The sequence below is a fragment of the Bubalus kerabau genome, chromosome 5 (assembly GCF_029407905.1).
Source record: "Bubalus kerabau isolate K-KA32 ecotype Philippines breed swamp buffalo chromosome 5, PCC_UOA_SB_1v2, whole genome shotgun sequence".
NCBI classification, from domain to species: Eukaryota; Metazoa; Chordata; class Mammalia; order Artiodactyla; family Bovidae; genus Bubalus; species Bubalus kerabau.
The window spans coordinates 67148925-67173360 of NC_073628.1; positions in this window are offsets into that span (position 1 = coordinate 67148925).

The window sequence follows — 24436 nt, forward strand, 5'->3', positions numbered from 1 at the left end:
TAGAAGACACCCAAAATAGTGGAAGGAATTATTGCCACTAAATGACTGGACTTCCTGCATTAACTGACTTTTGGGGGCTTAACTAACACAGCCCCATCCTCACAAGCTGTGTAGAAAAAACATTCTAGTTACATGCCTGAGTCCTAGCTGACCCATAAATGCAGAAGCTGGGTCTTTTATCTCAAGCCTTGTTCCCAAGGTCTGGCATAATACAGAATGACACACAGTGCACTTTTTAAATAAATGCTTTTAAAGGTTATAATCTAAATATGAGACTAAAATTATAGTCCTTTGGATAGAATATAATGGTTAAATTTATAATTTTGCACATCAAATGTGAACTGGTTATAAAGATTAACATCTGCAGAAATGCTTAAAGAAGACAAAAGAAATTACAATGCTTTCAGCTGTTGACATTGGTTTATATTTGTTGGAAAAGAACTATACCTGTGTTATTGAAGTAAGAATAAGTGGAGGAAAGCTTTGGAAAGCATAGGAGATTTGCTTTTCGCTGTTGGGAAGATCCCTTGGAGGAAGGCATGGCAACCCACTCCAGTATTCTTGCCTGGAGAATTCCATGGACAGAGAAGCCTGGCAGGCTACAGTCCATAGGGTTGCAAAAAGTTAGACACAACTCAAGTGACCTAGCACACATGCAGAGAATCACTGGTTCCCAGGACAAGCTTCAGACTACAGACCTTTATCAGAACCTTAAAGGCCTTTCTACCACTAAGCCTTCATCTAGTTTCTCAGATTCCCCCTGAACTCCTTTTGTTCTTCCTTCTTGTCCTAGAATATACAGTCCTGAGTTTTCATGCTGGGTCTGTGTCCTATTAAAATGGTCACCAGAAATGAGGTGCAATCTTCCCTTTTTCCTATTTTATAAATGAGCCAAAGAAGACCTCTCTGTTGGCCCCTATATTGCTTATATCTTTACTACAAGCTGAGAGCCATTAGCTCAAAAGCCTGCTTGTGCCAAACTCAAATGTTTATACATCTAATTATGTAAAAATAGCCCAAACAAGCAGATTTTTAGCCAGGTAGGGCCTGCCTGCTTTGTGTCCCCTGCAGAATCTTACTCCCCATCTGCTGGCAATAGATAAGATAGTCCCAGGTCATAGAGGCCCCGGGCCACTGCTGCTGCTCTTCTGGAACTCCCTGACACAGGCATTCCCAGCCGTGCTGCTTTGTGACATCACCTAGACTTGCTAGCCTCCTCGCTGGTCCTCCTCTCTCCTGGGAATTCCCTTGCCCTCATATCCTTCTGGATGGCAGCCCCCTCACTGAGTCTGTGGACCATCTCGTGCTGTGAGAGTTTTCGCCTCTCGTTCAGCCCTGTCCAAGTGCCACCCAGTCACCAAGTACCCACACCCAGCGTGGTAACTGCCTCTCACAGTTTTTTCTTTCCTTGATATGCCCCCAAACTCCTCAAAACCCCTACAGCTATTCCTTTTCGCTTTTTTTGTCATCATAGTTAAATGTTTGAAAACAAATGAGCTTTTTCATCTTTTCTAACAAGGCATTTGTTGTCCTTGCACAGTGGTTTTGGACAGGTGCAGCTTTTGTGGGGAAGCTGTGAGCTTCGGCATCATTAGATGGTCTTGAACAACCTTTTACTAAGTAGGCAATCTATATTTCCAGGCCTCTCATCTTCCCTTCTTTTTATAAGGCTAGTCGTCGATTTCTCAAATGCAGTCCAGGACAGTGGCCACTGGTGAACTTCTCCACGTGGGCTTTTCTGACTGAAACTTGCATGTTCAGCAAGGTGTCCAGAGTAACAATTGAATGAGGTTCTGAGACAGCAGGACTAAGGCCAGAGTGGAATTTTTCATTAATCAAAGTAAATCAAAGTCCTTCATTAATAGAACATTTTTGGTGGTCATTAGTAGGAATGAAAGGGAAGGATGGCAGGAGAGTGAAAACTGAACGTCTAGACATCAGCTTGTTATTAGTACATTTTGGTTAACTAGTAATAAAAATTTGCTTAAAAAAGTTATGCATGCAGAAGTTACAAAGTTTCCAGTGTTTTTATAATTCTTCCAGTCTTGAGTCCTGACTTAAATTTTTTTGACATATTTCTGTGTTATTACCATAACCAGAGATAAGGCTTATACATACCATTATTCTGAAGTGACTTTCTCCTTCACAGTTCTCACTCCAGCCTCCTCTTCTGTGAAATACATTCTCTTTTCTTCTTGAGTCTCCTTTATCAAGTATTAGGTATACTGAACTCAGAGCTTCTTTTAGGAGGACATTTAGATTGAGAAGCACCCATTTCTCCAGACATAGCCGAGACACAGCCAGTTTATATATCTCCCCATAAGAAGGTAACATTAATTAGAAATGGCATTTGTTGGGGATACACTTAAGATGGAATATGAAAAATCATTTGTTTATAAATTTGCTGTGAATATTCTCTGACTACAGTCAGAGAAAAGCTTCATAAGGAGTTATGTAAGTAGAATTGCAATAGATCTTTCCAAGGGACAAAGGAAACTATTCGAAGGAATAAATCAGAATCATAGTTGAATAAAACCCAAATGATGTTTAGGAAAAGAAGGAGGAGCTCAGGTCACCTCGAGCAAATAGTGTGTGCTTGAGAGTAGTTGGAGGTAGGTCTGGAAGTGCAGCTTTGAGAAGGTTGAGGGTTATTGACCTCAATCATACAATTGTAAAATACAAAGAAATACAAATTGGCATATACCATTTTTAAAAGCTGGGTGATATTTGAAAAAAAAACCTGTGAACCTCAGCCAAATATATACATTTAGAAGTTGTATTGTTCACACAGTTTATCTTAACAAATGTTTCTAGTGCCCAGTGTTGAGCTTAACTTCATATATGTCTTCCCTAGCACTTCCACACTGAAAGTTCCCATGCAGTCATTTCTCATTCACTGTTTCACTCCATATTTTACTAGATATTTCCTGTGTAGAATCTATGTTACTTTAATTTATATGGATTTATAATCTGCTTCTTCTTGTGACTCTAAAAGGCAGACCTCTAACCAATGGGTGGATTTTGCATAGAACTTTATGATGAATAAAGCTGACTGCAATAATACAGTATTAAAGTTATGAGCCTATCACAATTTTCATAAAAAGACAAAAAGATCCTCTCTCCAGCATTTAAGGAAGTTGACATAGGTGGTTTCCAGGGCTTTCCAGATATGATTTCGAGTCTTTTGACTGTTCTGAACACAGAATGAGATACAGGACCTAATTTTATTGGTTTCTGTTTTACAGTCATGCTCCCTCCCCCCAAAACCATGTTAAACACCAAATCTCTCAGCGTATGCATTATTCCCAACATAAATCATTTTGGAAATTAAACAACAAAGAGTCATCCTAAACAAATTTATTTCCCATACTGTGCACTTTGTTTTTCAAGAACTGTCTTACTCTATGAACTAAAGAACATCTAGTTCATTATGTAATTTATCAATATAAAAAATAGGAAGTTGTTTCATTAATTTTGACTGACTGCTACCATGTTTGCAAAGGTGTTGTGTCTGGTGATCTGGAAAGGAGGAAGACACTTTAAGCAGCAGGAGGATTGTGCCAGGGATGAGCTACAGGGGAAAGAAGCAGGCCCTGAACCAGAGATCAAAAAGTCACCCACTGCTGCTTGAGTCTGGCCTTGCAGGAAACTCTGCTAATTGCTGTTCATTTATCAGTCTTGCCAAGAAGCCCTTGCTTTCGCAGGCCTTTCCCACATTCACCCAGAGATAAACATGGAAGGGCAGTGTCAGAAAGAACTTGCTGCTTCCTGGGAGGCCTGAAGCCTTGGAACAGCTTAAGGGAAAAAAAAGACACTGAAGTGTTGTGCAAGCAATATCTGTCCTTCTAACTTTTGTAAAAGGGATTCAAGATAAGGACATGATTCTGCGTTCCTTTTTATTACATTCATTTCCTGCATGCTAGTTATTTAAGTTGTTTTACGTTTGATTAGCTTGGGTTTACGTGCCTTTTATATGTGTTGGTCATTTTATCTTTAGGAAACTGAAGTTTCCCCAAGGTCACAACAAATATATGCTGTTTTGTTTGCAAGTCTGTATTGCTGAGAGCAAAATGTTAACATTGTCAGTGATCACCCCATCAGGGTTTATTCCTGAAGGTCTGAATCTGCAGGCTAGCTGCACTAATGGCAATAGCAATATGTTATTTTATATAACAACAATAAAATGCTACTTAGTACAACATTATACAAGCCTACTTAGTTTCTAGACTCCTCTGTAATATCCCCCATAGCACTGTATATTTCCAAGCTTAAGTTTCTGGTCTGTTGCAAATATTAATGGAAAATAATTACACACAAGTCTGCCAGATAGATCATTACTTTCAATTCCCTTTGAGTCATTTAAACCAAATAGAAGGGATCTTTCTAGATCATTTAATTATTGAGCATAATTACTTAAAAGTGTGTAAAAGGACTTCTTGTATCACCTATGAAGAAACTGTAAATTTTCTAAATAAATTTCTAAATTTAAAAAAAATTAATCTTTCAAAAAAACACTGAGTATTTTCTAAGATTAGAATAAAGACTAGTAAAAACAGACTTTGTTTTTAACATAATTTGCAAAACCCCTTGCAATAATGTACTGGATGTAAAGGCAGGAGCTTTGCTTTGTTAACTGCTTCATCTGCAGCCCCTAGAAGACAGTAGGAATTCAGTGCGGACAATTCGATTCAATGAATCAATGAAATTGAATTTAATCAAAAGGTTAAGCCTACATTTATCACAATTTAGACTTTTTAGTATGAAACACACAAGTTGAGCTACAGAGATATCAGTTTACCATTTTCACTTCTGATTTAAGAGCCAAATGTTAGGCTAAGTCTTATATCCAGCAGGGTGTTCTCTGAAATATCATTGCTAGTTGTGTTATGTGTTCAAAGGACTTGAAGAGCCAAGCTAAACTGGGCTTCTCCGAACGCTTATTATATTATCCCACCAGCAAGGAGGTACTGAATACCCACTGTGTATTTATTTCTGAGATGGAAAACAAAGAAATATAAGTTTATCTCTACCCTCAAGGAAGCAGCAGCTGAAGAGAAGTGACCCATGCCTGAGGGGCCACAAAGCATTACAAAATAGTATAATACGAAAAACTAAGCTGTTTAATGAATTAAAATCCCTATGTAAAAAAATACAGCATAAATTGTTTCTGTTTTTATCAAGGAGAGTTGCAAGGACTTTTGTAAACCAGAGGTGGTAAACTGGCAGCCTGCAGCCAGAACTGCAGATAGGTTTGTTTCTGCCTGTACTATGTTATAAAAGAATGAATCATTATTTAAACACTGAGGATTTTTTGTTGAAAATATTTTTATTGCTTCTCTTGGAAAATAATTTCATAAAATCTGGAATCTTTGGATCAGCTTTTATTTTCTTTAGAAATGACCAATGACTGTCACTTTTAGAGGTACTGATATTTCATATTTTTATTAATTTTTTTCCTTTACCTGAAAGCATCGGATTTTACTACTCTATTGCTGTAGAGGGGCAATATTTGCCACCTATAATATATCTCTTTGGTCTGAGGTTTACTTTAGGCTGATTATTTTTTACAGTACAGAAGACTTAGGAAGTCTTTTTCTTTTTTTAACCTCTCCATTAGCTGCCTCCTAAGAATCTAAACAGTCTGCTTCTGGAATAGAACTAACACCAGAGATCTCTTTAAGGAATATGGGCTAAGAATGGTGGGGGAAACTTCAGGGCCTAGAGATCAGAGACCATTTTGACCCTATGTCTTTACGTGGCCCAGTAGACATTGGTTTACAAAATACTTGCTCCATGTGAATTGCCTTTCTCCCCTTTGAAGTTCTAAACCACTAGCCTCAAAATCCGTTCTTGTCTTTAGCTGAAGGAGATTTTGAAAGTAAAGGGTTAGTATATTTGGGTCTTCCCTTGTGGCTCAGTTGGTAAAGAATCCATCTGCAATGTTGGAGATCTGGGTTCAATCCCTGAGTTGGAAAGATTCCCGTGAAAGGAAAGGCTACCCACTCCAGTATTCTGGCCTGGAGAATTCCATGGACTGTATAGTTCATAGGGTTGCAAAGAGTTGGACATGACTGAGAGACTTTCACTCAGTCACCCAGGCCATTTTGGTGAGTTATTCGGTTTTGCTGGTTCTCTCCCATGGATACATGTTATGAAACTTGTGTGATTTTTCTGTTGTTAATCTGTCTCATATTCAATTTAATTCTTAGACCAGCCAGAAGAACTTACAAGGGCAGAGAAAAAAATTTTCCTACATAGCAGTGCTTACATACAAAACATGTCTCCAGACTCTAATTAATGTTCTTTGGTATTTTTGATATATGACAGGAATGTCTGCTGCTGCTGCTAAGTGACTTCAGTCGTGTCCGACTCTGTGTGACCCCAAAGATGGCAGCCTACCAGGTTCCCCCGTCCCTGGGATTCTCCAGGCAAGAACACTGGAGTGGGTTGCCATTTTCTTCTCCAATGCATGAAAGTGAAAAGTGAAAGTGAAGTCGCTCAGTTGTGTCCAACCCTTAGCGACCCCAAGGACTGCAGCCTTCTAGGCTCCTCCGTCCATGGGCTTTTCCAGGCAAGAGTACTGGAGTGGGGTGCCATTGCCTTCTCCAGACAGGAATGTCTAGGACCAGCTATTTTAGTACAGCTAGAGCAATAATGTTTTTAGGAAGGTGGGTTTTGAGTGGGCACTGTGTCTCTGAATGCAAGTTCGAGTGCCAACACATAGTGAGGCCAGACAAACCAAAACGTTAGAGTTTGTAGCAGAGAAAGGTTTTTGCAGGGCCACACTAGGAGAATAAGTGGCTCTTGCTCAAAAGACACAAAGTCCTGGATGGTTTTCAGGGATGAGTTTTATGGGCAAAATTTTGAGTGAGAGATGCAGGATGTGTGACTTTCTTCAGATTGGTTGGTGGGGAGGTAACTGGAGGATGTTCTAGGAGTCTTGTGCTCAGCCTGAAGATACCATCCTCCCCCAGATTGGGAACCTTTGTTCCCCAGAAGAACTCAAAAATATTGTTATGTATATCCCTTGAAAAGGAACCAGGTCCTCGCACTGTTGTTTCTTGTTTGGGCCTCTGTTTCTGCATTTGTTCACTTCCCTGATTATAGCAGTTGTTCGACTCTGCCCTTAGGTATTCAGGAAGGTCTAAGAGGCTGAAGCCTTTTTCCTACAAGCAAGAAGTGGAACAGAAAAGAATTTGTAAGGGGCCCACAGGGACCTGTTCCGTTTCGGTTGTATACCTTGGTTTTCTAAATATGTTCAAGAAAAAACCAGAATCAGAGCTAGAGTAATAGATAATCTGTTTTGCACTTTGTAACTTTTGTTGCTACAGTAAATTTTTTTTTTAAGCTGTAGAGACCTCTGCTGAAAGAATCATTTGTAGAAGCCAGATTTCTGAAATGAATGTGTGGGAAAGGAATGTGATTTGTCTTTTTTTTTTTTCCCAATATAATATCTTTACCATAAGCAACACATAGATTTCCTATTGACTTAACTTGCTTTGTTTCCAGTAACGTACGCAGATAAAGAGAACCTAGAATATGTGTCTTTCTAAAAGGGAGGTCTGCTGCAGTTCAGATTTTGCTACTTCATATCTTAAAAGAAACCCAAGGATAAAGTAGTACACTTTTACCTATGTCAGTGATATTTTACTCTTTGGGGAATTCTGACATTCTGAGGAAGTAATTCAAGTTCAGTCAATTGATGTAAAAGTTCTCTCTCTCCCCCCCACCTCCCCCATCTTTAGAGATCTGATATCATTGGAAGTAACAAGTGCTTCCAAACACTCTAGTAGCTTTCAGTTATTCAATAAATGTAGTCGATCAACCTTACAATCACTGTCCTAGTTGTTGAGCCATAGAATTAAGACTTTTTACTCTTGAGGAGTTCACAGCTGAGGAAATATATAGAAAAATGAACAGAGAGTTTAAAATTCCCGTACTGTCACTAGTGGAGTTAAGGAAAGATACAGGATGCATGCACACTTGATCTTGAGATAGAGAAAGATTGCTCACATTGAATCTGTTGAAGAATATGTTTGCTATAGCTCAAAGTATTTAGAAGAGAAAAATTTGTCTATTGGTCTTAATGGCTTGCTGGATATGGAATGAGAAGAAAGACTCCTAAGCTTGAGCATAGATTTTGGTAAAATTATTTGTGGAAGAATTTGCGAGGAGCCCGTGTCAACAGCAGTAAAGATAACCAATTCAGAGTTAAGTGAGATTCATATTAACAGTAAGGTGGAGGTATTCACCAAAACTTGGAAATATGTGTCTGGAACACATGAGAGACATCACAGTTGAAGATGTACATTCTGAAGTAGTCAGTAGAGAGGTAGTGTCTGTAAGATCACTTCCACATAAGTTTCCAGAAGGAGAATAAAAGAATAACTGTGGGTCCTCAAATCCATAAAAGCTAAATGAAATTGCTGGAGAATGTGTCATAGTGGCCAATAATTGGAAAAATTGATTATGATATAAATTGTATAATATCCAATCATTTTTGAAAATCAATAAAACTGGAAGAAGAAACACTCAAAAAGAGTTCCAAACATCATATAATTAATTTAAAAGTAGGAGTCACTCATGACCTTCAAGGAGGCAATATTGGTGAAGTGGTGAGTGACAAGTTAGATTGCCCTTATTTTGAAGAGTTGGCATGAAAAAGAGTAGAGACAAGTACATACTTCTTTGAAGTAGGTTGGCCCTGAAAAAATGGGAGAAATGAAACAGTCTAAGACTAGAGAGAAGCTTCAAGGCAGCAGTGGTTATAATTGGCAGTATTTTTGGTGAATAGGAAAGACTCTTGTGACTTTTGCTGAGCTCCCTAGAGTTGTGTATGAATGTCCTAGGTCTGCTGTAACAAGAGTATCACAAACTAAGTGGCTTAAACAACAGAAATTTGTTATCTTACAATTCTGGAAGCTATAAGCCTGAGATCAAGGTGTTGGCAGCCTTGGTTCCTTTTGAGGGCTGTGAGAAAATCTGTTCCGTGTCTGTACTCTCACTTCTGGTGGAGTTCTGGCAATCTTTGCTTTTCTTGGATCACCTAGTTCTCTGCCTTCTTCTCTGTGTAGCATTTTCTCTGTCTGTGACTCTGTGTCCCAATTTGCCCTTTCTATAAAAGACACCTGACTACAGTAGGGGACTGACCTATTTTAGTGTGACCTCATTTTGCCTAATAATCTCTGCAATGACCCTATTTTCAATTATAGTGACATTCTGAAGTATTGGGAAATTAGGACTTAAAATTTTGGGGAGACACAATCAACCCATCCATGGAATGGTAAGACCATGGTTAATCTTTACAATTGATAATGTAAGTTTAAGATTAATAAATGTTAATCCTGTTTATGAATTTCTCTTGCTCCTATATTTCCTGAAGTAATCTTAACTTCTTGCCCTACTCCTTTCTATAGAAGTAAAGTGACTTATGTTTTTAATCATGTGAATGTTCTTGATATTGGGTATTTGTTGTCTTTCATCTTTCTCTTCCTTTTGGACAGAGAGACTGTAGGGAGTTATTAGATTCATTTAACTCCTGCTCTTGGCCGCCCCATCTAACCTGAATCTATCAGTAAACCAGCCACTGATTGTAGTTTTATGTCTCGATTTGATCTAAATTTCTAAAGCACATTGAATAGAGCAGGGTGTGGATTCAGTGGAGTGTTAATGCTCCCACCCTTGTCTGTCTTTTCTTTCCTAATCTTTAGCATGCTAACTGCTTTTGGCTTATTTAAATTGTACAGTAAGATACTCATTCTGGACATCTTATTAAAAAAAGAAAGTTTAGTATTCATGATAGACTCCACATCTCTACATAATCAGATAATTCCTTTTCTATTTGAAGTGCTCTTTTGATGCAAGTTGACCATGTTCATTCATTTCTTCATTACTCTATTCCTTTTTACAGGTGTTCGTTGGACCATTTTATTATTTGTGATTCCCTTGGCTAGCTACTTCTAAGAAAGTCTTGAACTTACGTGTCTAGGAGGAACGTGTCTTTATTCTTTATCCTTTTGCCTTTCTGTAGCACCTTGGAACCTGAGGCACAGGCACAGGATCTAAGGGTGGCTGGTTAAATGTATCTGCTGAGATTTTGAATCTGAAAAAATGGATTCAAATGAACCGAGTGAAGAATTGCTCCTGGAAATGACAGGAGAGGCAGCCATGTCCATCTCCATGGGTGGGAGGCTAGCAGTGACAGGGGAAGCCTCTGGGGGTCGGTGCCAGCTGTGTCAGTAACACCGGCTTCAGCTGCCAGTATGCATGGTGATGGTAGCAGGCGACCATGCCAACCCAAGATTGATATTTTTGGGCCTGATTTTAGCTCTGGTTCTGGCTGCATAGCTTCCCTTTTTTTGTGCCCTAACTCCCAAAGTCTCCCAGAAATTCTATAAACTACTTAAAATTTACTCAGTATTTTCCATTCTTGCCTAAATCAGCCAGGGCTTGTCTTTTTTATTTGTAATTTAGCTCTATGACTAACACGTGATGCTATTGATAATACATGTGAATGTGTTAGCTGCTAAAGAAATAAAAAGAGTCATGAGCATGGAGAGTTGATATCTAAAGATTCTCTCAAGGAGAGCTCACAAGTCAGAATTTCTTTATTCTCAGTCAGTATAAAGAAGCTCTGTAATTTTTTGAGTGTACATGTATAAGGCTTGGAGAGAAAGAAAATGTCTGCTTAGCTAGATAGATGGTAAAGAATCCGCCTGCAGTGCAGGAGACCCAGGTTCAATCCCTGGGTCAGGCAGATCCCCTGGAATAGGAAATGGCAACCCACTCGAGTATTCTTGCCTGGAAAATCCTGTGGACAGAGGAGCCTGACAGGCTACAGAGTCCACGGGTCACAAAGAGTCAGAGACGACTGAACAACTAACACTTTCACTATCTAGATAGGGAGATTTGGGCAGGATTGTGAGGATGAGGACTTTCTGAAGGGCCAAACAGGAATTACTACACATCACTGAAAAATTTCCACCATCGTAGATTCTTAGAGTAGCTGTGATCCCTAAGAGGCCCATCAAATCCAAATTACTACCTGATTTGTGAAACTCACTTTCATGCTAACTGTTGCATGCTGTTATTACCAGGGTTAAAGCTTATTATTCTTTCTTTGTTTGTTTTGTCTTTTTATCAGCACAGACTTTCCTCCATGTCTCATAATTATAGAATTATGTCAGTTAGCCCAGCCTCGCAGCAGAGTTATGCTTCACTGGACAGATACCTGAGCGTGCGACAGAGCAACTTCAGTAGACTAAGTGCACGTTCATGCTTCATTGCTGTTTTCGCATGTCTGTGGTTTTGATAACTGTAAATGTGATGTACATTTATTGAACTCATGATAAAAGAAAGTTCAACTTAACTACTCTTCATCTCACAGTTGACATAATAAATTGGATCAGGATTCTCTTGAATAATCACAGCAATTCATATTAGTTAAAGGTTAGAAATGAAGACAGATTCAGTTATATCAACAGGTGAGACTATCTCTTTTCTTAATCTTCAAAATTTCTACATTACTTTTGGGCTATTATAGTGAAAATATATCCGATTTTGATCAATGAGTTCATTTTCTAGCACTTATGGATGCTGAGAAAGAAGAAATTATCCTCTACCCTTCTATGTTCTTCTGGCTGATCTAAAATTTATTAACAAAGTTAACATGAGACAGAGCAGCAGGAGAAAAATCAAAGAAAAGTTTAATAACATATCTACATGAGAGAGGGGCTTCCTAGGTGGCTCAGTGGTAAAGAATCTTCCTGCCAGTGCAGGAGATGCAAATTCAATCCTTGGGTCAGAAAGATCCCCTAGAGAAGGAGATGGCAACCCACTCCAGTATTCTTGCTTGGGAAATCCCATGGACAGAGAAACCTGGCAAATTGCAGTCTATGGGGTCGCAAACAACAACAACTACATGGGAGAGACCAGGAGAACTAAGTAACTCATAGAAATGGTAAAAACTTTTTTTTTTTTTTAAAGTGTTTGGCTGCACTGGGTTTTCATTGCTGAGCGCAGGCTCTTTTTGCAGGGTATGGACTTCTCTAGTGGAGGCTTGTGGACTTAGTTGAGATCTTCCTGGGTCCCCTGCATGGGAAGCAGAGAGTCTTATTGGCTGGAATGCTTATCTTAAATACCACCTTAAGCTCAAGACAAAAGAGGTTGCTGGGGATAGTGTTTAGGACTTGAGAGGAAGGCAATTCAGATGCAGACGGAAAAGCAGTGCTGGGTAAACAAGTGTTGCTGGACCATGCAGAGACAAGGGGACACGGTGATTTTTAGGCCCTTACCCCCACCATTTCTAGCCTATATTCTTTGTAGGTATCATCTGTGGTGATAGCTCTATTCCAGGAACAAGGCCTCCATCTAAATTCTTTTAGGCAGTTAAGAGGGGAGAAAAATTTCCTGAGTCTTCTGTTTCTTAAAAATTATCAGCCTAAATTAATCCTCCTGCCAAAGAAACGCATTTTAGAGTGTGCAATTTTGTTCCCTTACATGGAAAAATTCTGGTTACTTCAAGCATTACACACATGCTTTTGGAGAAAATAGTGAATTCATCAGTGGTAGTACTTTGTTTCATTTGCAGGAAGAAATTTGTTAAATAAGAAAGTTATCCTCAAGTGATAACTGCACACCTGGGTAAGTCTTGTCTCCCTTGGAATGTTCAGTGCCTTAGTGCTTCTAGGCCATTAGTTTCAGAACAGCCTTTCACATTCTAACGAACACTGTAGGAATAACCTCAGTGGCTGTGTTTTTAAACTAATAAAACTACAATTGCTTGAATGGAAACTTACTATTGTGTGAGTTTCCCTATGAGGCACTTTTTATACTTATTACTCCTTTTAAAGATTGTTAGCTAGTTAAGCTACTTATTTTTCAAATTAAGTTTAGTCAGACTCAGATTTTATCCCTTTGCCTTTTCTGCTAGTTTTTCTATTTTCTGTTCTGTCCATTAACTTTACCATTGGGAATTTAAGCATACATTATAAAGAAAAAAAAGCTATTCTTCTGAAACTTCAAAAAATCAAATCAACTTTGTCACTTACATACCTGGTGCTTTTTAGTTCATTGTTGACCATATTATTCCATGAATAGAGCACAGGGCCACACAGTATTGACATCTCTGGATATAAATACATTATATCTGCATTTGACCCTCAGCTTCCTTTAGATGATCAACTGAAGAAGACATTTAACTCAGTTTGAAGAGGTTTCTCTGAAAAATACGATTCAAGTAAATGCTTTCTACTGTCCCTTCTGCCACTAACATCTATAGTGTTACAACCCCCTAAAGCTGTATATTCCGCCCTAATTGACCTGAAGTTGCTTCTATTGCACATAAAGGTGACACAGAACTTCCAGTGTAAGAGAGTAGGACTGATTGTCTTCTAAAACAAGAACCGCAGTATTTTGCAGAAGTTTACAACTTAGAGTATATATATATATATATATATATATATATATAATATTATATTTGTACAAAGCTTCCCTGGTGGCTCAGCAGTAAAGAATCCACCTGCAATGCAGGTGATGCAGGAGACTTGGGTTCAATCCCTGGGTTGGGAAGATCCCCTAGAGGAGGGCATGGCAACCCACTGCAGTATTCTTGCCTCCAGAATTCCATGGACAAAGGAGCCTGGAGGGTTACATTCCATGGGGTCACAAAGAGTTGGACATGACTGAAGCGACTTAGCACAAAAGCACACACAAGGTCAAAATAAAAATTACTCAACTTTGAAAGAACCAGGAAAATGTAACTTTCTTTCCAAAAGAAAGAAAATAGGAAAAAAAAAAAAAAGAAAATAGGAAAGATGATGGTTGTAAGATATCCCAGATGTTGAATTATCAGATAAAGACTTTAAAGCAGATCTTAAAATTATGTACCACAAAGTAAACAAAATCAAGTAAAGTAAATGAAAAATTAGAAAATATAAGACTATATAAGGCTATTTGTTTTTAAGTTTCATAAGTTTCCAAATTTATTACTGGATATCCACTATGTTCTTTTGTTAAGCTATTAATCTTCTGTTGAGCATGCAGTTAGCTGAATTACTGTTTTTTCCTAAAACAGTTGTTGTTTGTGTTTTTGTTTCTGTTGATCTTTTTTTATTTATTTTTCTTCTGGTTATTATTGTTTATATTACTGACCTCTACTCTTATGGTTATTATTTTCTCCCTCTGTCTCCCTTGGGTTTGTTCTCTTGATCATTCTTCAACTTTTAAAATGGACTATTTTGATATTTTTATAATTTGTCTTGTTTTTGCCTAAATATATATAAACTTGTCTATTTCCTTTTTAGTCCTACTTTATGATCTGTACCCTCTCCTTTTGAAATGTAATGTTTTCATTTGGTTCTAAGTATTTTAAACTAATTTTATAATTTTATTTATAAAATGATACATGTTTAATAGCAGAATATGCATAAACATATAAGTATATATTTACATTTTATCTTCCTATAATTTATATATAAATAGTTTAAATATGAACTCATTTAATGATTTCAGTTGTTACCATCATCAGCAAACATTACTTCTAAGTTGTTGATTTTGTCAAATTTGTTATAATTTCCTTTTGGATATTACATGCACAGTTTTGTTTGTTTTACAAATATGCTCAAAGTAAGTATGCATTTTTGAGATGTAAGGTATATGTATATACGTGTTTGTGCACACACATGTACTTCAAGGCAATTGATGTACTCTTCAAGGTTTCTGTACCTTCAGTTATTTTTTCTGCCAGTTTGATACATTTCTCAAATGAATATGAATATCCCAGAGTACAATATACTAACATATCTATTTTTCTTATAATTAAATGTTCTGTATTTATTTAATATGTTTTCTATATCTATTTAAATTTTTTTAATCTGTTTGATGCCATCTTTTTTCCGTTTGATGCCATCTCTTTTTTCTGAATTCCCTTCTCTCTGAAGCTTTCATTTCTTGTATTTTTGTTTCTTATGTTTAATGCTTATATGTTCTTTTAATTTATCTGTTCCAAAATAAAGCATTGATAGATTGCTTTTTTATAATTTGAGAGTTTGTGTCTTTGACTTACGAATTTTAACTCAACTATATTAAAAGTACTACTATGTTAGGACTTATTTTTGCTATTTGCATTTTCTATTTATTATATTTTCTCTTCTTTTATTTTTCTTGGCTTCTATTAGCTGAATCAACCTTTTATGCTTTCTTAAGAGTTACACATTTTACATTTATATGCAGACATATTTTATCTTTTTCAATTTGATAAGCTCATAAATACCTGTATCTTTTCCCTAAATATAGTGTTCATGTCTCCTTATACTTAATTCTTTTCTTTCTTTACCCAGTTATGTTGATATTATTTGTTATTTAGTCCTGATTTTAATAGATTTTCATTTTGTTTGCTGGGCTTTTATTTTCTGTATGACAGTAAACCTGAATAAACTTTTAATTTACTTATAATAAATCTCATAGAAATTCACCCCCTCCTTTATTTATTTCTTTTCCTTTTTGAGTGCACCGGGTGGCACATGAGATCTTAGGTCCCAGACCAGGGACTGAACCCATGCCCCCTGTTGTAGAAGGGAGGAATCTTAACCAGTGAACCACCATTGGCATCTCTTGTTTGAATTGTTTTTCTGAGAATAAATTTGAAGGTGAGTTCTGAGGATTGCTCTTTCTAAGATGGTAGTCAATATCTACATATGATTATTGAAAAGTTATAGAAAAGTTCTACAGAGAGTGCAGCCCTATTTCACCCTTGAAATTGAAATCATGCACCTCAGATTTGAACGTGAACTCACACAACCATGACTTGAACCCAGCCAAAACCCATGGTGTTCTAGCTGAGATCACACACCTCTTTTTGGGTTTTAATGAAGCTCGAGTTCATAATGTCTTATTGCAGAAAGAATTCCATGAGAGACAGAGAGACAGGTAGGAAGCTCATTTATTTAGAGAGAAACACGTTCTACAGACAAGAGTGTGGGTCATCTCAGAAGACTTGAGACTGGCCTAGAAATATGGTGTAGGTAGCTTTTATGGGTGGGTAATTTCATAAGCTAGTGAGTGGGAGCATTGTTCCAACTATATTGGGGAAGGAGTGGAGATTTCCTAAAATTGGGCCGCCACCTACTTTTTGGTTTTTGATTGGCCTTGGAACTGTCTTAGTGCCTGTGATTGTGTCAGTTAGCTTGTTGATGTTATGATGAGTATGTATTGAGGCTCAAGGTCTTGTCTACCATCTTGAACCCATTTGGTTCTAATCAGTTTAGGTCGTGTCCTTGGGCTTTGTCATTCCTTCAAAGGTTGTGCCCTGCCCCGTTCCCTCTTGCTTCAAAATGACAATGTGATGATTTGATTCAGTCTAAATATAAAATTGTATTTAAGTTTGAACTTTGCTTTTATAAAGATTCTTCTTTCATCCAGTGCTGGAATGGTCGATGTCAATTTAATTCAAGTGAGCTTTTGTTTTGTTTTTAGAATATATAATCTTTTTCAGGAAGCTTTTAGAGTTTCCTTTTTATGTATAGCTAGTTTTTTAAAATTTTTGAATGGTTTTGAGATTATGTTGTATTTAGACTACTTCTTGATGATTTTTTTTTCAATGCTTCCTGCCCTGCTACTTTTTTGTGTCTAGAACCTTGGGTACAAGGATAATGATAAACCTACTACCAAATTCCATGTCTTAATTTTTCTTTTTCATTGCCAGTTAATTGTATCCATTTTATTTTCTTTTGAAGAGTTTCTTTAGATGATTTTCTGTTCTATATATTCTGCTCTTTATTCACACTACTAATTTTTAAAATTCAAATAACATCTATTCCACAAATGTCTCTGTTTCTGCTTACTCTTTACACAATTTGCCTTTAATGCTGTTAGAGTATGTTAGACCTACATATTATAGATATATTTTTACCTCAGTTACACTAAGTCTGTTTCATATGGTGTAAATTATTTAGTTGGTAGTTTTAATTTGCATTTTTGTTTGTTCAATTTCTTGTTATTTCCCCCCTTAAGCTTCATTTCAGTGGTCACAGATATGGAGGAAAGAGAGGCTAAAGTGTGGGTTTTGCTTCTTTTCCTGGAATTCAAGGGATGAGTTTGTAAAATAATGCTTCAGAACAAAGATCTCTACCACCAATTGAACATGACCTTACAGGTGACCTTGCCCTTCAAAACATTCTTCAGGCTTCATGCTTGAGTATTGTTCTTTTCCCAAAGTCTTAATTCCGAATTATAATCTTCTAGCCCAGTCTGTGAAGGACAGGATAGGAAAAGTTTTGTCCTTCTGGGTATGTTTTATCAGTTCTCATTCCAGACAACTTGGTCTTTGATCTCAGCCAGGTCAGAGTTGACTCTGTTGCTATTCTGACTCCAGTAGCGGGCTGTGGACAGCAGCACACCCAGGGATCTATGCAAGGCAGGAAAGGACATGCTGGTTTTCTCTCAGTCTCAACTCTACATAGGAAACCAGACTCTCCTTTACTCTTAACCATCTGTCAGCCATCTTCTTCTCTACCCCAACATTCACCTTGGACCAACTCTTCTGTTTCCTTACAGGTTTCTCATTTTTGTATTAGTTTCACAGATCCACCAGACTATCTGAATTTCATAACCAAAAGAGGGCAGGCACCCATGTGTACAGTCTTTTCAAGAATCATCTGCAAATCACAAAAACAAATCTTACATTGAGTATGTATATACAGCTTGGAAATTACATTTCCATGAAGGCTCAATGTAGCTTAAGAAAGATTTTTAGAAATAAATTTATTAAGCATTATAACTGAGAAGAATGAAATTGTTCAATAGCTATGATAGAATTTATGGCACTTAAGGTATGTATTTATATCATTACTTAATGAATTTATCCTTGTTTTGTGTTTGGCTCCAAGGCAGATAGTCTAATTTAGGTATAACATTGACTTTAGGTACAAAGCAAAGTAGAAAAGATTGCTCAGTAAACTTTTTTAAACTCAGTGGCTCAATGTCAGTAGTGACAGCTTTTGCAATTAGTTTAGGCTCTTTGTTTCTTGAGGCAACTGTAAAACCTACAGCCATGTATTCCCTTTTCAGTGAAATTTTCATAAAATTTGTAGTTGAGTTAATTGGTGCATTGGCTGACAGATTCAGCAAAGAGGCCAAGCCCTCAGCCATCCAGTTATTGCTTAAACTGCTCTGTTGTAACTATTTTGGCTAGGATCATTGAGAAGGCTGTGTTTCCCTAAGGCTTATGTAAGGCACAAATTGAAGACTTTGATATCTCGGGATGTCAGTCTGACACTTTTCATAAGCAGACACTTCAAATTACAAAAAATAAAAAGATATGTTCTGCATGAAGATGTTTTACAAATGCCAAGTAATGATGTTATGTTACTCAGAAATGTGTAACAGAGAAATTTTCTGGTATCTGGATGAATAAAAAGTCAAGGATGATATAAAATCTATTTTTAAGTTAAAATTTTTGTACTAATGTTTATTATGAACTAGTATTTTCAATTTCAAGAAATTTGACTCTTTTCCCTTAATTCCCTTAATTAACCCCAAAGACATTCTCATCCATTCAGTGGAAATAAACTTTGAATTCATTTTCAATAGTTGTCTGTTTTGAGTACTCTTGTAAAACAAGGATTCCTGGTGTGTCTATTTAGAAAGCACTTTTTCAAAGGACAACAAGTGCTTTAGGATAATTTTTCTTAAACGTGGAAGCTTCCCCTTCAGAGAGCATGGATAGAGCCAGTGAACAGTTAGTTTCAGTCATCGACAGTAATTGAAAGAAAATATTTCTCTAAGTGTAGTCAGGATATTAAACATTAAAAATAATTAGAAGTACTTTAGAACTAAGTAGATTATTTTAGGTAAACCTGAACCCTCAAGTTTTTCAAACAACAGATCATTTTAAGAAACAGTGCTTTTTCAACGTAAGGGCCTTTAAAATACTGTTCTTTTAACTGACTGTATATAGAAGAATGGTAAGTCATTGAGCATAGCCTTAAATGAATTCTAAGTCTACATTCAAACTCTTGTGGAATGATATTGCTCTCTTCCTGTTGTATTAGATTGATTCATTCATATACATTTTTAGCTTTGTATAAGGACACTGGAATTTTTAGCTTTCCTAGGAAATTTTATCTGTCATATTTAGTAACTGGAGGTGAATGTAGAGTGAAACTAGTGAAGTTTAAGCTTTAACATCCTTTACCCTTTCATGTCTTTGGAAGGGACCCAGCATTGTGTTCATATGAGCTTAAGCATGTTAAGTTCTGCAAAGGTAAGATATTTTTACTGTGTAATTCGATGTCAGCTTCTCCTCTGTCATGATTTCCTTCCTACTGGGTGACTGGGATGTGTCAAGCATTTGTGGAATCTGGCTAAGGGGAAGTTGATTTGGGCAAATATCTGAGTTCACTGTTTATCTGCAATTATTCTTAATTTCATCTTTATAATGTGTTTTTATTAAAGGTAGTCCACAAATTATTGGTGTTTTAGGTTCCCAAATCCTGGATCCACTCTGATAAAAACACTAATGGTAACCCTGAGGACAATGTAAATCCTTAGGCTCTTTGCAGTTTTCCTTGTGACCTGTTTTCATTTCTAGTCTCCATAAATGATTTAACTTTGGCCACTAGTGAGTTGTATTTCATACAGGCTACTCAAATCTCCCTATACTGTGCTGGACACACAGGGTACACGTTCTAAAAAAAAAAAAACAATCTTGTCACTTTCAAATCTCTGCGTTTCATTGTTGTTCAGTTGCCAAGTCATGTCTAACTCTTTGTTACCCCATGAACTGCAGCGCGCCAGGCTTGCCTGTCCCTCACCACATCCTACACTTTGCTCAGGTTCATGTCCATTGCATCAGTGATCCCATCCAACCATCTCAACTTCTGTCGCCCTTGTTTCCTTGTGCCTTCAGTCTTTGCCAGCATCAGGGTCTTTTCCAATTAGTTGGCTGGTCACGTCAGGTGACCAAGTATTGGAGCTTCAGCTTCAGCATTAGCCCTTCCAATGAGTATTCAGGGTTGATTTCCTTTAGGACTGACTGGTTTGATCTTGCGTCCAAGAGACTCTCAAGAGTCTTCTCAAGCACTGCAGTTTGAAGGCATCAGTTCTTCGGCACTCTGCCTTCTTTATGGTCCAGCTCTCACAACTGTATGTGACTAATGGAAAGACCATAGCCTTGACTATGTGGACCTTTGTCAGCAAAGTGATGTCTTTGCTTTTTAATATACTGTGTAGGTTTGTCATAGCTTTTCTGCCAGGAAGCAAATTGTCTTCTAATTTCATGGCTGCAGTCACCATCCGCAGTGATTTTAGAGTCCAAGAAGAGAAAATCTGTCACAGCTTCCATCTTTTCCCCATCTGTTTGCCATGAAGTGATGGGAGGAATCCATGATCTTAGTTTTTTTAATATTGAGTTTTAAACCGCTTTTTTCACTCTCTTCCTTCACCCTCATCAACAGGCTCTTTAGTTCCTCTTCACTTTCTGCCATTACAGTGGTATCCCTGATAGCTCAGTTGGTAAAGAATCCACCTGCAATGAAGGAGACCCTGGTTCGATTCCTCGGTCAGGATGATCTGCTGGAGGGATAGGTTACCCACTCTAGTATTCTTGGGCTTTCCTTGTCACTCAGCTGGTAGAAAATCCACCTGCAATGTGGGAGACCTGGGTTCTGTCCCTAAGTTGGGAAGATCCCCTGGAGAAGGGAAAGCTACCCACTCCAGTATTCTGGCCTGGAAAATTCCATGGACTATAGAGTCCGTGAGATTGCAAAGAGTCAGACACGACTAAGTGACTTTCACATCCTCATATCTGAGGTTGTTGATATTTCTCCCAGCAGTCTTGATTCCATCTTGTAACTCATCCAGCCTGGCATTCTAATGATGTGCTCTGCATATAAGTTAAATTAGCAGGGGGACAATAGACAGCTTTGACAAACTCCTTCCTCAATCATAACTCAGTCAGTTGTTCCATACAGGGTTCTGTTTCCCTACCTCCAGCATAAAGTACAAAGTCCTCCCTATAACTTAGAAGATAATGAATATTTTATGTCTCTCCTGCCCAACCCCATTCCCTTCTTCACCCAACGGTCATCCTCTGTGCTCTAGTCACAGAAGCAATCCTCCTTTAATAACCACTTTCCGTAGAAACAAGCCCTCAGGTTGGGCCACATTATCCAAACTATCACCCCTATCCAGCTCACTTAGAGTAGGGCTGGACTTAGGAAAGGCATCTGATCCCATGGGAACTTTTACTTGCAGTAACCTGGATTTAGGGAAAAGAGCCTCTTGTCAGATTCTGCCGAGTCTCTGAAATGTGAGTAGTGGTGTAGATGTGGGTCTGGCAAAGCAGTGTTTCCACTGTATATGGAGAGAAAAAGCAAAATAGGAACTGTGAGAAAGACTGAAACAGAGATGCTAAATGAAGCAGAGATAAAACACGTATGTGGTCTCAAAGAAATGGGCAGTCTACTCAGGATGGCTTGCCTGTGATCGATTCCAGTCGCTCATATACCTGGCTGCCTTTCTCCTTGAATTCTGTTAGACAACCCTGGATACTTATCACATATCCCTCTTTCTTTGTTAGACTTGAGTGTGTACTCATAATACATGATTCTCAGAAAATTATGATGCACTGAGTTTCCATGGTACTCTGTGTTCAGTTGTCTCCATACTTCTGCACAATCCTTTACTGATAACCTCTGCCTGGAATTTCTCCCTCTTCTTCAGGCACTGTCTCCTCATCTTACCAAAATGATACCTTAATCATATATTTGAAATTGTCTTCGAGAAGGTCTTTCCTGGGTAATCTTCCCCAAACACTCTTAGATTGAGTTACAGACAGTGATAAATTTGAGGTTAAAAACATATGTTGCTCACAGTCATATTTGTAACACCCCCATAGTGGTTGGCATAGTGGATAGACCCTAATTAATATTGGTTAAGGAAGGAAGCAAGAAGTAGGGGGTGAAGGAAGGGGGGAGAATAAGAAATAAATAAAACAAAAAATTATGATAAAAATAAATGAAGTAGTTCATTAACTTAAAAAAGTCATGTCAATAAATGACCAAGTTGAGGTTTGAACTCAGCTTAATCTGACCTTGTAACTAGATTCTTTCCTATACACCAATCTCCTCCATTTACTACCATAAGAAGTAGCATGTAGAAAGTAATAAATAAATGTTAGTTGAACTTCACTTAATACTGTTTGCTGGTTATTAATAAATATGGTAGCTCAGTATAAAAACCATCTAACTTTTATTCATCAATTCATTCATTTATTATAATTGCATTTTGTGCTAGGCACTGAGAAATTATATGAGGATACAGAAATGTATGGTCTCTTGTAGTGATGATAACAGAAATTATAAATAAGGATAGTGTGTACACCTTTAACTCATATTTTGTAAACAGATTTTTGATTATTAAAGAAAAAATGTAAATTCCTGAGGGACATTCTTGGTTCTGTAATGCGCAAATTATGTTATATGTACTTTTGTATATTACAAAATAAAGTGAAATACTACCAGCTAGGGTATTACCATGATGTCATTTACATAGATAATCAATGCAAAAAAATAAGCTGAAGAGTGTGAGTTTGGCTACACATTCCTTATTTTAGTGGCAACAGTTATGCAAAAGAATATATTCATTTTCATGGATAATCCTTATTAAAGCAGACAGGCAGTATGTGAGATCTATAAGTATTAATCAGTAATAAGAAAATAAATAGGGGCTGAAAACCTACTTTTTTCAGCCCTCTGCTTGTTTTGTTATATAGCCTATCTCTAGCTTTCCAGATACCTTTAAGGGATTTATTAAGGTTCCCTGGAAACAGACTTTTGTGATGAAGATTTAAAAAAAATTATTTATTTGTTTGTGCCAAGTCTTAGTTGCAGCATGTGGAATCTAGTGGAATCTAGTTCCTTGATCAGGGATCAAACCCTGGTGCCCTGAGTTGGTAGCTCAGAGTCTTAGCCACTAGATCACCAGGGCAGTCCCTGTTATAGGAGATTTGAACGTAAAAGGATTATAGGAAAAAGGCTCTAGGAGAAATTCCCTGTAAGGGTGTGAGGGACAAAGATTCAGCAAAGGGAGAAGCTGAAAAATAATTCATTTTAACAGAGGCATCAGTTGATCCCAGGCATCCCTGCTGGCTCAGCCAGTAAAGAATCTGCCTGCAATGCAGGAGACCCGAGTTCGACCCCTGGGTTGGGAAGATCCCTGGGAAAAGGAAATGGCAACCCACTTTAGTATTCTTGCCTGGGAAATCCCATGGATAGAGGAGCCTGATGGGCTACAGTTCTTGGGGTTGCAAAGAGTTGGCCACAACTTAGCAACTAAACAACAATAGCAACAATCAGTTGATCCCACAGAAAGCTTTGGACCTGTCATGTAAATTAATATGAGGTACTATAGGAAATACATAAGAAACTGATTGAGATATTAATAAGAATGAGGCCTTTGTATATCCTGGGTCACCACAAGCAAGTTGCCCCAGTGAGTGGGTATAACTGCGGTGGGGGCAATGGTCTTTCACAGAGGGCAGCTCCCAGAGAGGACCTTATTTTCTGCTGGAGATTGAAGTGCAATTATCTGGATAATTATATTAACTGTTTTTAAATACTTCAATTAGGTAATATGACTCTCTCATTAAAAGTAACAGTAAATGTCATTTTAAAATAGGTATCTGTATGAGTTTTTTGAAATCCTGTAAAATGCTCTTTGCATGTTAATGTTTCAGGGAGATAGCAATCTGAACTCATTTCAGCACCATCCTCCCCCCACACCACACAAATATACTTTTTTTTTTTCTTTTTTTGCTATCAAAGCTTGTCTATCACCTCTTAACCAATGGATCACAATTTGAATTAACTAATCATGCGAAGAGTTGACTCATTGGAAAAGACTGATGCTGGGAGGGATTGGGGGCAGGAGGAGAAGGGGACGACAGAAGATGAGATGGCTGGATGGCATCACCGACTCGATGGACGTGAGTTTGAGTGAACTCCGGGAGTTGGTGATGGACAGGGAGGCCTGGCGTGCTGTGATTCATGGCGTCGCAGAGTCGGACACGACTGAGCGACTGAACTGAACTGAACTGAATCAGTACAATCATTTATCATCTTAATTTCAAAATACAGTTGACCCTTGAACAACATGGATTTGAACTGTCCAGGTCCACTTTTACAGATATTTCTCAGTAATAAATACTGCAGTACTACATGGTCCTCAGTTACTTGAATCTGCTAATGCAGAAAAACCCTGCATGGGGAGGGCCAGCTATAAATGCTATGGGAATTAACACTCTCAAGTTGTTCAGGGGTCAGCTGTATTGATTTTAATCTATTTAAATTAGATACATTTGTCTAATAACTTGACTTGTCAGTCAAGATTGCATAATGTATCTAAGTCACTCCACGTGCGAGGGTGTTCCCCCCCCACC